Source organism: Arachis duranensis, chromosome 8 (genome assembly GCF_000817695.3).
Source record: "Arachis duranensis cultivar V14167 chromosome 8, aradu.V14167.gnm2.J7QH, whole genome shotgun sequence".
NCBI classification, from domain to species: domain Eukaryota; kingdom Viridiplantae; phylum Streptophyta; class Magnoliopsida; order Fabales; family Fabaceae; genus Arachis; species Arachis duranensis.
The window spans coordinates 33,464,496-33,481,361 of NC_029779.3; positions in this window are offsets into that span (position 1 = coordinate 33,464,496).

A 16,866-nucleotide genomic window follows, 5' to 3' on the forward strand; every position below is an offset into this window, starting at 1 on the left:
TGCCACCTGTTGCGCATGCAGCCTATCAAATTGTCTTTCACTCTCTCCGACCTCTTTTATTGGTGCTTTTACTCTAGTATACTAACACACTTTACTTTTTTCTTAATACATTCACATTAACAAAAGCATTTTCTCTCTCTTCATTAACTTCTTTGGTTCTCCTGCTAAAATGATGGCCGATGACAAAAAAAAACAATGCTCAAGATATAATTATAAAATTTTTCTAAAATAAATTTAATATATTTTGAGTAGTTAATAAATTAATTGTTATTATAGTTACATTAGTTTTGTGTTAATAAAAATGAGATATTTTTAAAATTTATTAATTAATTATTGTTATACCACTCTCACCATTTCTCTAGTCTCCTATTATATATTTTTTATTTTTTCTATTATTATTAGTATTTTTATTTATTTATTTTAGATAAATATCTCAAGAAATAATGTTAGATAGAGTTGCTTAAAGTTAAAATGCACTTGAGAAAAATTAATGTCGCTTTTTAATTTTGAAATGGAAATGATAATAGGATAATGTAATGTTGTTACTTAATCAGAACATAAATCAAACGATCTGTGTTGGTAGGTGAAGTGATCGAACGGTCTAATTAGAATACACAAATCAGACCATTCGAGTTGTGCATCACGCCACCTGATGCGTATACAGCCCATTAAATTGTCTTCAATTCTTTTTCGCCTCTTTTACTAGCGGTTTTATTCTCGCACTCTAATACACTTTTTTTTTACATATTAACATTAACAAAAAATTTCTCTCTCTTCATTAACTTCTTCTATTCTTTCTACTGATACTACGGCCGGTAAAAAAAAAAACAAAACCCAAGATATTATTATTGAATTTTTTGAAATAAATTTAATATATTTTGAGTAGTTAATAAATTAATTGTTATTATAATTTTTTTAGTAATGTGTTAATGAAAATGAGATATTTTTAAAATTTGTTAACTAATTAGTTTATGTTATATTACCATTCTTTTCATTCTTCTATACTCCTGTTATTTTTTTATTTTATTTTTTCATTATTATTAATATTTTTATTTATTTATTTTGGATAAATATTTTAAAAAATAATGTTAGATAGAGTTACTTAAAGTTGAGACGCATTTGGAAAGAATCAACCTTGTTTTTAATTTTAAAATGGAAATGAGACTAGAATAATGTAATGTTATTACTTATTAGAGTGATGCATGTTTAACTCTTATATGGACAAATCAGAACACAAATCGGACGGTCCGTGTTGATAAGAGGTGTAATCAGACAGTTTAGTTACATACACAAATCGAACCGTCCGATTTGTGCATCATGTCACCTGTTAAGCATGTAGCTCTTGAAATTGCCTGCAACTTTTTTCGGTCTCTTTTACATGTGGTTTTATTCTCGCATACTAACACACTTTACTTTATCCTTTACACATTCACATTAACAAAAAATTTCTCTCTCTCTTCATTAACTTCTTTAGTTTTTTCTACTGAAATTCCAGCCGATGAAAAAAAAATGCTCAAAATATAATTATGAAAATTTATGAAATAAATTTATTATATTTTGAGTAGTTAATAAATTAATTTTTATTATAGTTATATTAGTTATATGTTAATGAAAATGAGTTATTTTTAAAATTTATTTATTAATCAATTATTGTTATATTATCACTCTCACCATTCTCCTAGTCTCTTAATATATTTTTTAATTTTTTTTCTATTATTATTAATATTTTTTTATTTATTTTGGATAAATATTTCAAGAAATAATGTTAGATAGAGTTGTCTAAATTTGAAACGTATTTGGAAGAGATTAACGTCTTTTTTAATTTTAAAATAGAAATGAGCGTGGGATAATGTAATGTTATTACTTATTAGAATGTTATGTTTTTAATGCTGTTATGAAAAAATCAAAACACAAATCGGACGGTCTGTGTTGGTAGGAGGAGTAATTGAACAGTCTGATTAGAGTATACAAATCAAACTGACCTCTTTTTTTGGTGGTTTCACTCTCTCACTCTAAAACACTTTACTTTTTTTCACATGTTCATATTAACAAAAAAATTCTCTCTCACTTCATTAACTTCTGTGATTTCTTCTGCTTAGATTCCGGCTGTTGAAAAAAAAAACAATACTCAACATATAATTATTAAATTTTCTGAAACAAATTTAATATATTTTGAGTAGTTAATAAATTAATTGTTATTATAATTATATTAGTTATGTGTTAATGAAAATGAGATATTTTTAAAATTAATTAATTAATTAATTATTGTTATATTAGCACTGTCTTCATTCTTCTAGTCTCCTGTTATATTTTATTTTAATTTTTTCGTTATTATTAGTATCTTTATTTATCTATTTTGGGTAAATATCCCAACAAATAATGTTAGATAGAGCTGCTTAAAGTTAAGACGCATTTGGGATGGATTAATGTCACTTTTTAATTTTGAGATGGAGATGAGAGTTGGATCATGTAATGTTATTACTTATTAGAGTGTTGCGTGTTTAACGTTGTTATGGGAAATCAGAACACAAATCAGATGATCCGTGTTGGCAGGAGGAATAATCGGACGGCCTACCTAGGATACACAAATCGGACCGTCCGATTTGTGCATCATCCCACCCGTTGCGCATGCAGTCCATCAAATTGCAACCCATTCTCTCCGGCCTCTTTTGCTAGCGGTTTTACTCTCGCACACTAACACATTTTACTTTTTTCATCACACATTCAAACTAACAAAAAATTTTCTCTCTCTTCATTAACTTCTTCGGTTCTTCCTACTGAAATTCTTGCGGTTGAAAAACAAAAAGAGCAACGCCGAAGATATAATTGTAGGAATTTTTTGAAATAAATTTAATATGTTTTAAGTAGTTAATAAGTTAATTGTTATTATAGATATATTAGTTGTGTGTTGATGAAAATGTGATTTTTTTAAATTTTATTAATTAATTAATTATTGTTATATTACCACTCTTTTCATTCTCTAAGTCTCCTATTATAATTTTTTTAATTTTCTTTTTCTAATATTTTTGGTATTTTTATTTATTTATTTTGGGTAAATATTTCAAAAAATAATGTTAGATAGAGTTGTCTAAAGTTGAGACGTATTTGGGAAGAATTAACGTCGCTTTTTAATTTTGAAATGGAGATGAAAGTAGGATAATGTAATATTATTACTTATTAGAGTGTTGCGTTTTTAATGCTGTTATGGATAAATCAGAACACAAATCGGACGGTATAGTTAGGACACACAAATCGACCGTCCGATTTGTGCACCATGCCACTTGTTGCGCATGCAGCCCATCAAATTGCCTCCCACTCTCTCCGGCCTCTTTTACTGGCGGTTTTACTCTCGCAATCTAACACACTTTACTTTTTTCTTCACATGTTCACATTAACAAAAAATTTCTCTCTTCTCTCATTAACTTCTTCGGTTCTTTTTGCTGAAATTCCGGTCGGTGAAAAAAAATAATGCTCAAAATATAATTATGAAATTTTTCTGAAATATATTTAATATGCTTTTAGTCGTTAATAAATTAATTGTTATTACAGTTATATTAGTTATATGTTAATGAAAATGAGATATTTTTAAAATTAATTAATTAATTATTGTTATATTACCACTCTCTTCGTTCTTCTAGTCTCTTATTATATTTTCTTTTTTAATTTTTTCATTATTATTAGTATGTTTATTTATCTATTTTAATTTGGGTAAATATCTCAAGAAATAATGTTAAATAGAGTTGCCTAAAGTTGAGTTGCATTTGGAAAGGATTAACGTCACTTTTTAATTTTGAAAACGAGATGAGAGTAGGATAATTTAATGTTATACCTTATTAGAGTGTTACGTGTTTAACGTTGTAGAGAATCAGAACACAAATTGGACAGTCCGTGTTGGTAGGAAGAGTAATCGGACGATCTACCTAGGATACACAAATCGAACCGTCTGATTTCTGCATCATGCCACCTGTTGCGCACATGCAGTCCATTAAATTGCCTTCCACTCTCTCCGGCATCTTTTGCTAGCAGTTTTACTCTCGCACATTAGTACCCTTTACTTTTTTCATCACACATTCATATTAACAAAAAATTTCTCTCTCTCTTCATTAGCTTCTTCAGTTCTTCCTACTGATACTCTGGTCAGTGAAAAAAAAAAAAGAACAATGTTCAAAATATAATTATAGAATTTTTCTGAATTAAATTTAGTATGTTTTCAGTAGTTAATAAGTTAATTATTATTATAGTTATATTGGTTATGTATTGATGAAAATGAGATATTTCTAAAATATGTTAATTAATTAATTATTGTTATATTACCACTATTTTCATTCTCCAAGTCTCCTATTATATTTTTTAAATTTTTTTTCATTATTATTGGTATTTTTATTTATTTATTTTGGATAAATATTTTAAGAAATAATGTTAGATAGAGTTGCCCAAAGTTGATACGTATTTGGGAAGGATTAACGTTGCTTTTTAATTTTGAAATGGAGATGAGAGTAGGATAATGTAATGTTATAATTTATCATAGTGTTGTGTGTTTAACGTTGTTAAGGAGAAATTGGAACACAAATCGGACGGTCTGTGTTGGCATGAGGAGTAATCAGATGGCCTACCTAGGATACACAAATCGAACCATCCGATTTGTGCATCATGCCACCTGTTGCACATGCAACCCATCAAATTGCATCCCCAGCCTCTTTTGCTAGCGATTTTACTCTCGCACACTAACACACTTTACTTTTTCATCACACATTCAAATTAAAAAAATTTTCTCTCTCTTCATTAAATTCTTCAGTTCTTCCTGTTGATACTCTGGCCGGTGAAAAAAAAAATAACAATGCTCAAGATATAATGATAAGTTAATTTTTATTATATTTATATTTGTTATGTGTTGATGAAAATGAGATTTTTTAAAATTTATTTATTAACTAATTATTGTTATATTACCACTCTCTCCGTTCTCCAATTCTCTTATTATATTTTTTTATTTTTTTCATTATTATTAATACTTTTATTTATTTATTTTGAGTAAATATTTTAAGAAATAATGTTAGATAGAGTTATCTAAATCTGAGACGTATTTGGGAAAGATTAACATTATTTTTTTAATTTTGAAATAGAGATGAGAGTAGGATAATATAATGTTATTACTTAGAGTGTTGCGTTTTTGACGCTGTTATGAAAAAATTGGAACATAAATTAGACGGTCCGTGTTGGTAGGAGGAGTAGTCGGACGGTCTAGTTAGGGTACATAAATCGGGCCGTTCAATTTGTGCATCATGCCACCTGTTGCGCAAGTAGCCCATCAAATTGCCTCTCATTCTGTCCTATCTCTTTTACTGGTGATTTTACTCTCGCACTCTAACACAATTTACTTTTTTCTTCACACGTTTACATTAACAAAAAATTCCTCTCTTCCTTCATTAACTTCATCAGTTCTTTCTACTGATACTCCGACTGTTCAAAAAAAAAATAATGCACAAGATATAATTATGGAATTTTTTTGAAATAAATTTAATATATTTTGAGTAGTTAATAAATTAAATATTATTATAGTTACAATAGTTATGTATTAATGAAAAAGAGATATTTTTAAAATTAATTAATTAATTAATGTTATATTACCACTCTCTCCATTCTCTTAGTTTTTCGTTATATTTTTTTAAATTTTTTTCTATTATTATTAGTATGTTTATTTATCTATTTTAGGTAAAAATCTCAAGAAATAATGTTAGATAGAATTGTCTAAGGTTGAGACGCATTTGGAAAAGATTAACGTCGTTTTTTAATTTTGAATTGGAGATGAGAGTAGGTTAATGTAATGTTATTACTTATTAAAGTGTTGCATATTTAACACTGTTATAGAGAAATCAGAATACAAATCAGACGGTGCGTGTTGGCAGGAGAAATAATCGAACAGTTTACCTAGAATACACAAATCGGATCCGATTTGTGCATCATGCCACTTGTTGCGCATGAAACCCATCAAATTGCCTTGCACTCTCTCTGGCCTCTTAATTGCTAGCGGTTTTACTTTCGCACACTAACATTCTTTACTTTTTTTTTTTTACACATTCACGTTAATAAAAAATTTCTCTCTCTTCATCAACTTCTTCGATTCTTCGCACGAAAATTTTGGCCAGTGCAAAAAAAAAATAAAGAACAATGCTCAAGATATAATTACAGAGTTTTTCTTAATAAATTTAATATGTTTTGAGTAGTTAATAAATTAATTATTATTATAGTTATATTAGTTATGTGTTGATGAAAATGAGGTATTTTTAAAATTTATTAATTAATTAATTAGTTTAGATAGAGTTGTCTAAAGTTAAAAAGTATTTGAGAAGGATTAACGTCGTTTTTTAATTTTGAAATAGAGATGAGAGTAGGATAATGTAATGTTATTACCTATTTGAGTATTGCATGTTTAACGCTGTTATGGAGAAATCGGAACACAAATTGGATGGTCCGTGTTGGCAGGAGGTATAATCGAATGATCTAATTAGGATACATAAATTAGACCGTCCGATTTGTGCATCATGCCATTTGTTGCGCTTGCAGCCCATCAAATTGCCTCCCAATCTCTCCAGCCTCTTTTAGAGGTGGTTTTGCTCTCGCACTCTAACACACTTTTTTTTTCTTCACATGTTCACATTAACAAATTTTTTCTCTCTCTTCATTAACTTCTTTGGTTCTTTTTGCTGACTCCGTCCAGTGAAAAAAAAGAACAATACTCAAAATATAATTATAATTTTTTTTGAAATAAATTTAATATGTTTTGAGTAGTTAATAAAGTAATTGTTATTATAGTTATATTAGTTATGTGTTAATGAAAATGAGATCTTTTTAAAATTAATTAATTAATTTTTGTTATATTACCACTCTCTTCATTTTCCTATTATATATTTTTTAATTTTTTTCATTATTATTGGTATGTTTTTTTATCTATTTTAATTTGGGTAAATATCTCAAGAAATAATGTTAAATAGAGTTGTCTAAAGTTGAATCGCATTTAGGAAGGATTAACGTCGCTTTTAATTTTAAAAATGAGATGAGGGTAAGATAATGTAATGTTATAATTTATTAGAGTGTTGCGTGTTTAACGTTGTTATGGAGAATCAGAACACAAATCAGACAATCCGTGTTGGAAAGAGGAGTAATCGGACGACCTACCTAGGATACACAAATCGGACCGTCCGATTTGTGCATCATGCCACCTGTTACGGATGCAGCCTATTAAATTGCTTCCCACTCTCTCTGCATCTTTTGCTAACGATTTTACTCTCGGACACTAACACCTTTTACTTTTTTCATCATGTATTCACATTAACAAAAAATTTCTCTCTCTCTTCATTAACTTTTTCAGTTCTTTCTGCTGATACTCCGGCCGGTCAAAAAAAAAAAAGAGCAATGCTTAAGATATAATTTTAGGATTTTTCTGAATTAAATTTAATATGTTTTGGTTAGATAATAAGTTAATTGTTATTATAGTTATATTGGTTGTGTTGAAGAAAATGAGATATTTATCAAATTTGTTAATTAATTAATTATTGTTATATTACACTCTTTTCATTTTTCAAGTCTCCTATTATATCTTTTTTAATTTTCTTTTTTCATTATTTTTAGTATTTTTATTTATTTATTTTGGGTAAATATTTTAAGAAATAATGTTAGGTAGCGATTTTTAAAGTTAAGACGTATTTGCAAAAGATTAACATTGCTTTTTAATGTTGAAATAGAGATGAGACTAAGATAATGTAATGTGATAACTTATTAGAGTGTTACGTGTTTAGCGTTGTTAAGGAGAAATCAGAACACAAATCGAACTGTCCGTGTTGGCATGATGAGTAATCAGACAGCTTATCCAGGGTATACAAATCGGACCGTCCGATTTGTGTATCATGCCACCTGTTGCGCATGCAGCCTATCAAATTGCATCCCATTCTTTCCGGCCTCTTTTGCTAACGGTTTTACTCTTGCACACTAATACACTTTACTTTTTTCATCACATATTTAAATTAAAAAATTTGTCTCTCTTCATTAACTTCTTCAATTCTTCTTGCTGATACTCCAGCCGGTGAAAAAAAAATAACAATGCTCAAGATATAATTATAGAATTTTTCTTAAATAAATTTAATATATTTTGAGTAGAGAATAAGTTCATTATTATTATAGTTATATTGGTTATGTGTTGATGAAAATGAGATATTTTTAAAATTTATTTATTTATTAATTATTGTTATATTACCACTATTTCTATTCTCAAATTTTTTTATTATATTTTTTAATTTTCTTTTTCCATTATTATTAGTATTTTTATTTATTTATTTTTGATAAATATTTTAAGAAATAATGTTAGATAAAGTTGCCTAAAATTGAGACGTATTTGAAAATGATTAACATTGTTTTTTAATTTTGAAATGGAGATGATAGTAGGATGATGTAATGTTATTACTTATTAGAGTGTTGCGTTTTTATTGCTATTATGGAGAAATTGGAACACAAATCGGACGGTCCATGTTGGCAAGAGAAGTAATCGAACTATCTAGTTATAGTACACAAATCGAGCCGTTTGATTTGTGCAACATGCCACTTGTTACGCATGTAGCCCATCAAATTGCCTCACACTCTATCCGGTCTCTTTTACTGGCAGTTTTACTCTCGCACTCTAAAAAAATTTACTTTTTTCTTCATATGTTCACATTAACAAAAAATTTCTCTCTTCCTTCATTAACTTCTTCAGTTCTTTCTGCTGATACTCCGATCGTTGACAAAAAAAAAGAACAATGCTCAAGATATAATTATGGAATTTTTTTGAATTTAATTTAATATATTTTGAGTAGTTAAAAAATTAAATATTATTATAGTTATATTAGTTATGTGCGAATGAAAATTAGATATTTTTAAAATTAATTAATTAATTAATTATTATATTACCACTATCTCCATTCTCCTAGTTTTCTATTATAATTTTTTTAAATTTTTTTCTATTATTATTAGTAAACAATTTATCTATTTTGGGTAAATATCTCAAGAAATAATATTAGATAGAATTGTTTGAGGTTGAGACGCATTTGAAAAAGATTAACGTCGCTTTTTAATTTTAAAATGGAGATGAGAGTAGGATAATGTAATGTTATTACTTATTAGAGTGTTGTGTATTTAACGCTGTTATAGAGAAATTAGAATACAAATCGGACAGTCCATGTTGGCAAGAGCAGTAATTGAACAGTTTATCTAGGATATACAAATCAGGCCGTTCAATTTGTGCATCATGCCACTTGTTATGCATGCAACCTATCAAATTGCCTTGCACTCTCTCCGGCCTCTTAATTGTTAGCAGTTTTACTCTCATACAATAACACTCTTTACTTTTTTCTTTACACATTCACATTAACAAAAAAAATTCTCTCTCTTCATTGGCTTCTTCAGTCCTTCATGCAAAAATTCTGACCGATGAAAAAAACAGAAAAATGCTCAAGATATAATTATGAAATTTTTCTAAATAAATTTAATATGTTTTGAGTAGTTAATAAGTTAATTGTTATTATAGTTATTTTAGTTATGTGTTGATGAAAATGAGGTATTTTTAAAACTTATTAATTAATTAATTATTATTATATTATCACTCTCTCCATTCTCCAAGTCTCATGTTATATTTTTTAATTTTCTTTCTCTATTATTATTAGTATTTTTATTTATTTATTTTGTATAAATATCTCAAGAAGTAATGTTAGATAGAATTGCCTAAAGTTAAAAAGTATTTGAGAAGAATTAACGTTGTTTTTTAATTTTGAAATGAAAATGAGTATTGCGTGTTTAACGTTGTTATGATGAAATCGAAACACAAATTGGACGGTCCGTGTTGGTAGGAGGAGTAATCAAATGATCTAGTTAAGGTACATAAATCAGACCATCCAATTTGTGCATCATGCCACTTGTTGCGCATGCAGCTCATCAAATTGCCTCCCACTCTCTCCAGCCTCTTTTACTAGCAGTTTTACTCTCGCACTCTAACACACTTTACTATTTTCTTCACACGTACCTTTAACAAAAAAATTTTCTCTCCCTTCATTAACTTCTTCGGTTCTTTTTACTGAAACTCTGGTTGGTGAAAAAAAAATAATGCTCAAAATATAATTATGAAATTTTTTAAAAATAAATTTAATATATTTTGAGTAGTTAATAAATAAATTAATTGTTATTATGATTATATTTGTTATGTGTTAATAAAAATGAGATATTTTTAAAATTAATTAATTAATTATTGTTATATTACCACTCTCTTCATTCTCCTAGTCTCCTATTATATTTTCTTTTTTTATTTTTTTCATTATTATTAGTATGTTTATTTATCTATTTTAATTTGGGTAAATATCTTAAGAAATAATGTTAAATAGAGTTTCTAAAAGTTGAGTCGCATTTGGAAAGAATTAACGTCGCTTTTTAATTTTGAAAAGGAGATGAGAGTATGATAATGTAATGTTATAACTTATTAGAGTGTTGCGTGTTTAACATTGTTATGGAGAATCAGAACATAAATCGGACAGTCCGTGTTGGCAGGAGGAGTAATTGGACGGCCTACCTAGGATACACAAATCGGACCGTCTGATTTGTGCATCTTGCCACCTGTTGCGCATGCAGCCCATCAAATTGCCCCCCACTCTCTCCGATATTTTTTTATAGCGGTTTTACTCTCGCATTTACTTTTTTTTTTTTATCAAACATTCACATTAACAAAAAAAATTCTTTCTCTCTTCATTAACTTCTCCAGTTCTTCTTGCTGATACTCTGGCCGATGAAAAAAAAAAACAATAATCAAGATATAATTATAGGATTTTTCTGAAATAAATTTAATATGTTTTTAGTAGTAAATAAATTAATTGATATTATAGTTATATTGATTATCTATTGATAAAAATGAGATATTTCTAAAATTTGTTAATTAATTAATTATTATTATATTACTACTCTCTCTATTCTCCAAGTCTCCTATTATATATTTTTTTAATTTTCTTTTTTTATTATTATTAGTTTTTTTGTTTATTTATTTTGAGTAAATATTTTAATTAAGAAATAATGTTAGATAGAGTTGCCCAAAGTTGCGACCTATTTGGGAAGGATTCACGTTGATTTTTAATTTTGAAATGGAGACGAGAATAGGATAATGTAATGTTATAACTTATTAGAGTGTTGCGTGTTTAGCGTTGTTAAGGAAAAATCAAAACACAAATCGGACGGTCCATGTTGGCAGGAGGAGTAATCGGACAGCCTACCTAGGGTACACAAATCGAACCGTCCAATTTGTGCATCATGCCACCTGTTACGCATGCAGCCCATTAAATTGCATCCCATTCTCTCCGGTTTCTTTTGCTAGCAATTTTACCCTCGCACACGAACACACTTTATTTTTTTTATCACACATTCAAGTTAAAAAAAAATATCTCTCTTCATTAAATTCTTCAGTTCTTCCTGTTGATACTCTGGCCGGTGAAAAAAAAAATAACAATGCTCAAGATATAATTATAAAATTTTTTTTAAATAAATTTAATATGTTTTGAGTAATTAATAAGTTAATTGTTATTATAGTTGTATTAGTTATGTGTCGATGAAAATGAGATATTTTTAAAATTTATTTATGAATTAATTATTTTTATATTACAACTCTCTCCATTTTCTAATTCTCCTATTATATTTTCTTTTTTAAATTTTTTTCATTATTATTAGTATTTTTTTATTTATTTTGGGTAAATATTTCAAGAAATAATATTAGATAGAGTTGCCTAAAATTGAGATATATTTGGAAATGATTAATGTTGTTTTTTAATTTTGAAATGGAGATGAGAGTAGGATAATGTAATGTTATTATTTATTAGAGTGTTGCGTTTTTAACACTGTTATGGAGAAATCGGACACAAATCGAACGGTCCGTGTTGGCAGGATAAGTAATCGGACGGTCAAGTTAAGGTACACAAATCGGACTGTTCAATTTGTGCATTATGCCACCTATTACGCATGCAGCCCATCAAATTACTTTCCAGTATATCCGTTCTCTTTTACTTTCTTTTTACTCTCACATTCTAATACAATTTACTTTTTTCTTTACACGTGCACATTAACAAAAAATTCCTCTCTCTCTTCTTTAACTTCTTCAGTTCTTCTTACTGATACTCCGACCGTTGAAAAAAAAGATCAATGCTCAAGATATAATTATGAAATTTTTTCGAAATAAATTTAATATATTTTGAGTAGTTAATAAATTAAATATTATTATAGTTACATTATTTATATGTTAATGAAAATGAGTTATTTTTAAAATTAATTAATTAATTATTGTTATATTATAACTCTCTCCATTCTTCTAGTTTTCGGTTGTAATTTTTTTAAAAAAAATTCTATTATTATTAGTATATTTATTTATCTATTTTGGGTAAATATCTCAAGAAATAATGTTAGATAGAATTGTCTAAGGTTGAGATGCATTTGGAAAAGATTAACGTCGTTTTTTAATTTTGAAAAGGAGATGAGAGTAGGATAATGTAATGTTATTACTTATTAGAGTGTTGCGTATTTGATGCTGCTATAGAGAAATCAAAATGCAAATCGGACGATCCGTGTTGGCAGGAGGAGTAATTGGAAAGTCTACCTAGGATACACAAATCGGACTGTCCGATTTGTGCATCATGTCACTTATTGCGCAAGCAACCCATCAAATTACCTTATACTCACTTCGACCTCTTAATTGCTAGCGGTTTTACTCTCGCACACTAACACTCTTTATTTTTTTTCTTTACACATTCACATTAACAAAAAATTCTGACCGGTGAAAAAGAAAAAAAAACAACACTAAAGATACAATTATGAAATTATTCTAAATAAATTTAATATGTTTTGAGTAGTTATTAAGTTAATTGTTATTATAGTTATATTAGTTATGTTTTCATGAAAATGAGGTATTTTTAAATTTTATTAATTAATTAATTATTGTTATATTACCACTCTCTCCATTTTTCAAGTCTCTTGTTATATTTTTTATTTTCTTTATCCATTATTATTAGTTATTTTTTTTATGTATTTTGTATAAATATCTCAAGAAATAATGTTAGATAGAGTTGCCTAAAGTTGAAAAGTATTTAAGAAGAATTAACGTTGTTTTTTAATTTTGAAATGAAGATGAGAGTAGGATAATGTAATGTTATTACTTATTTGAGTGTTGTGTGTTTAACACTGTTATGGAGAAATCGAAACACAAATTGGACGGTCCATGTTGGCAGGAGGAGTAATCGAACGATCTAGTTAAGGTATACAAATTGAACCATCCGATTTGTGCATCATGCCTTTTGTTGCGCATGCAGCCCATCAAATTACCTTCCACTCTCTCCAGCCTCTGTTATTGGGGTATTTTACCAAGGTTTTAAAAATTAGACCGATCATCAAACCGCTATAATCACTGATTTATTGGTCCAACTGGTGGTTCAACCAAAAAAACTATTTTAAAATAAAATAATAAATAAATTATAAATAAATATCTTAAAATATATTCTAAATTTAAAGCAATACATAAAATATTTGTTCATGTAATTTGCATTGTTCTGTTCTTGTATGATATGTGCTTTTTTTTTGGCTTGCGGATCAATGCCACTGTGTGTGAGATGATTGTTGTCATCAGAATTATTACAAGAACCATGATTGAAAATACTTCATCTCTCAATACCTACATACATACATAATGAATTGAATCAATAATATGCATGATGGGTATACGTGAATTAATTTATAAAAAGTTAAAACATGCATCATATAAATATACCTTTTGTTCCCGGCCAATGTTGAGCACTATAATTTTAATGAAGCCTTTAGTATTCATAAGCAAACCAAGAATTACACCTTCCATGAAAAGGATTTGGAATAGGAGAGAAACAACAAGAGTACCAAGGACCTTGCCAATACAAGTAAGAAGAACCATCAAGATCACAAATCCCCATCTAGTGGCTCCTTGATCAAGGTGAGATTAGTCTTGAGGCCACTGATAGCAAAGAAGAGAGGTAGCAGAAGGCCACAAACAAAGTCCTCAAGCTTCTCAATGATAGCAGCAGCAAGTGGTCCATTTGGAATAACCAAATCATAGACAAATACACCAAACACAGCATGTGTCCTAAGTGCATTAGTGATAAAAGCAGATATCATAACACCAGTAGGCACAATGCATATCTGTGTTTTACTGAAGGGTTGTTCCTCTGGGGTTTTATGTATCATCCATAACACCAGAGGCCTAAAAGCAAGAATGCAAACAACAACAAATGCAAGACTTGACAATAGAACCCAGAGAGAAGCATAAGAATAACGAGCTTTCCTCTCTGACAAGGCAATGCCTATAGCTAACAAATCCCAAGCACACATGTCATAGACAAAACAACAACCAGCAATTACAAAATAGCAACAAACATTACAAATCATTACAAAAAAATTTCAACAAAAATTTTAGAAATTAAAAAAACTAAAAAAGAGTAGCAGCACTAAATCAATTATTTGATTTTAAAATATCCATTCACAATTTCACATTCAGCCATCAGTAAATAGAGCATAAAAGGAAGAAAAACCAAAGTGATGAAAGCAGGGCCACTAACCTTTGATGGAGAGGCAGACAGCGAGCAGCGAGACAACGGCGAGTGGAGACCTGATGGCAATCTGCTCCAAGCCTCGAACAGAAAAGCAGAGGAAGAGAGGGCCTGGGTTCTAGACAGGGGGAAGAGGAAGAAGCAGAGGCATCGACAATACGGACGACAGCGACACTGCGGCAGAACTGTTAAAGAAGAACCTAGGGCTAGGGTTTTGAATTGGTACTAATTTGCTTTACTTCAGAGGTGGGGTGAGTTCACAACTGAGGGGGTGTTAGGGGAAGAGGGTGCTGACAGATTTTTTTTTCTCTTAAAAAAAACATAAAATGGTGTTGTTTATTCAAAATTGGCTGCTTTCCGATCGGTCCAACTGACCAGTTCTCGATCGGTTTAACAGTTTTTAGTGGTTTGCAAAAAAAAATGGTTATAAGCAGTGGATCGGACCGATTTTATTGTTGGTTCTCAGTTATATCGGTTCGACTAGTCGGTCCAATCCAGTTTTCAGAATCATGGATTTTACTTTCGCACTCTAACACAGTTTACTTTTTTCTTCACACATTCACATTAACAAAAAATTTCTCTCGCCCTTCATTAACTTCTTCGGATCTTCTTGCTGAAATTCTGTCTGGTGAAAAAACAAACAATGCTCAAGATATAATTATGAGATTTTTCTGAAATAAATTTTATATATTTTGAGTAGTTAATAAATTAATTGTTATTATAGTTATATTAGTTATGTGATGAAAATAAGATATTTTTAAAATTAATTAATTAATTATTTATTGTTATATTACCACTCTCTTTCTTTTTCTAGTCTTCTGTTACATTTTTTTATTATTATTAGTATGTTTATGTATCTATTTTGGGTAAATATCTCAAGAAATAATGTTAGATAAAATTGTCTAAAGTTGAGACGCATTTGAAAAGGATTAACGTCGCTTTTTTATTTTAAAATGGAGATGAGAGTAGGATAATGTAATGTTATTACTTATTAAGGTGTTGCGTATTTAACATTGTTATGGAGAAATCAGAACACAAATCGGACGGTGGCAAGAGGAATAATCGGATGGTCTAGTTAGGGTACACAAATCGGATCGTCCGATTCGTGCATCATGCCACCTGTTGCACATGCAACCCATCAAGTTATCTCCCACTCTCTCTTTTACTAGCGGTTTTAGTTTTACTCTCACACACTAACACACTTTACTTTTTTCTTCACACATTCACATTAACAAAAAATTTCTCTCTACCGTCGTTAACTTCTTTGGTTCTTTCTGCTGAAACTCCGGCTGGTGAAAAAAAAAAGGTTTAATTACTTTGTTGGTCCTTATAGTTTCGCGAAATTTTCTATTTAGGTCCCTATTCTTTTTTTCTTTTTAATTGGGTTCCTACACCAATTTTTTTTTCAATTGAGTCCCTATACTATTTTTCCTTTTATTTGAGTTTCTGCACCAATTTTTTTTAGTTAGGTCCCTATACAATTAAGCCAATTACTGCCAAGAGGGACCTAATTAAAAAAAAAAATTGGTGCAGGGACCCAATTAAAAGGAAAAAAATATAGGGTCTAATTGAAAATTTTGTGAAATTATAGAAACCAATAGAGTAATTAAACAAAAAAAAAGGAACAATGCTCAAGATATAATTATGGGATTTTTCTGAAATCAAATTGGGTATGTCTAAAACGAGCATAATAATTATGTGCTTATTGGATGCGCCACATCTATATAGACTATTAGATTTGATTAGATGAAAATCAAAGGCTAATATGAAAAAAGAGCATTGATGGACTCTAATAAATACAAAATATCTTAGTACATAAATAAATGTTTTAAATGACAATACTTTAATACACAATACTTTAAATGGTAACAGAATCTTTTATTGTTAAATAATTAAATATAAAACATATAAATATAAAAATATGAGTATTCTTTATTCAATAAGATTAATTATTAAGCAAGAAATATTTATGATATTAAAAAATCATATTAAAATAAAATTTTAAATCATAACATTAAAATATAAAATAATTAAAATTTTATTTTATATTACTTGACAAATAATTAGATTATTATATTTAAAATTTATTAATTAACTAATTTTGTTAAATTAATATAAAATAAAATTTTAATTATTTTATATTTTTATGTTACAGTTTAAAATTTTATTTTAATATGATTTTTTAATATCATAAAATTTTTTTACATAATAATTAATCTTATTGAATAAAGAATACTCATATTTTTGT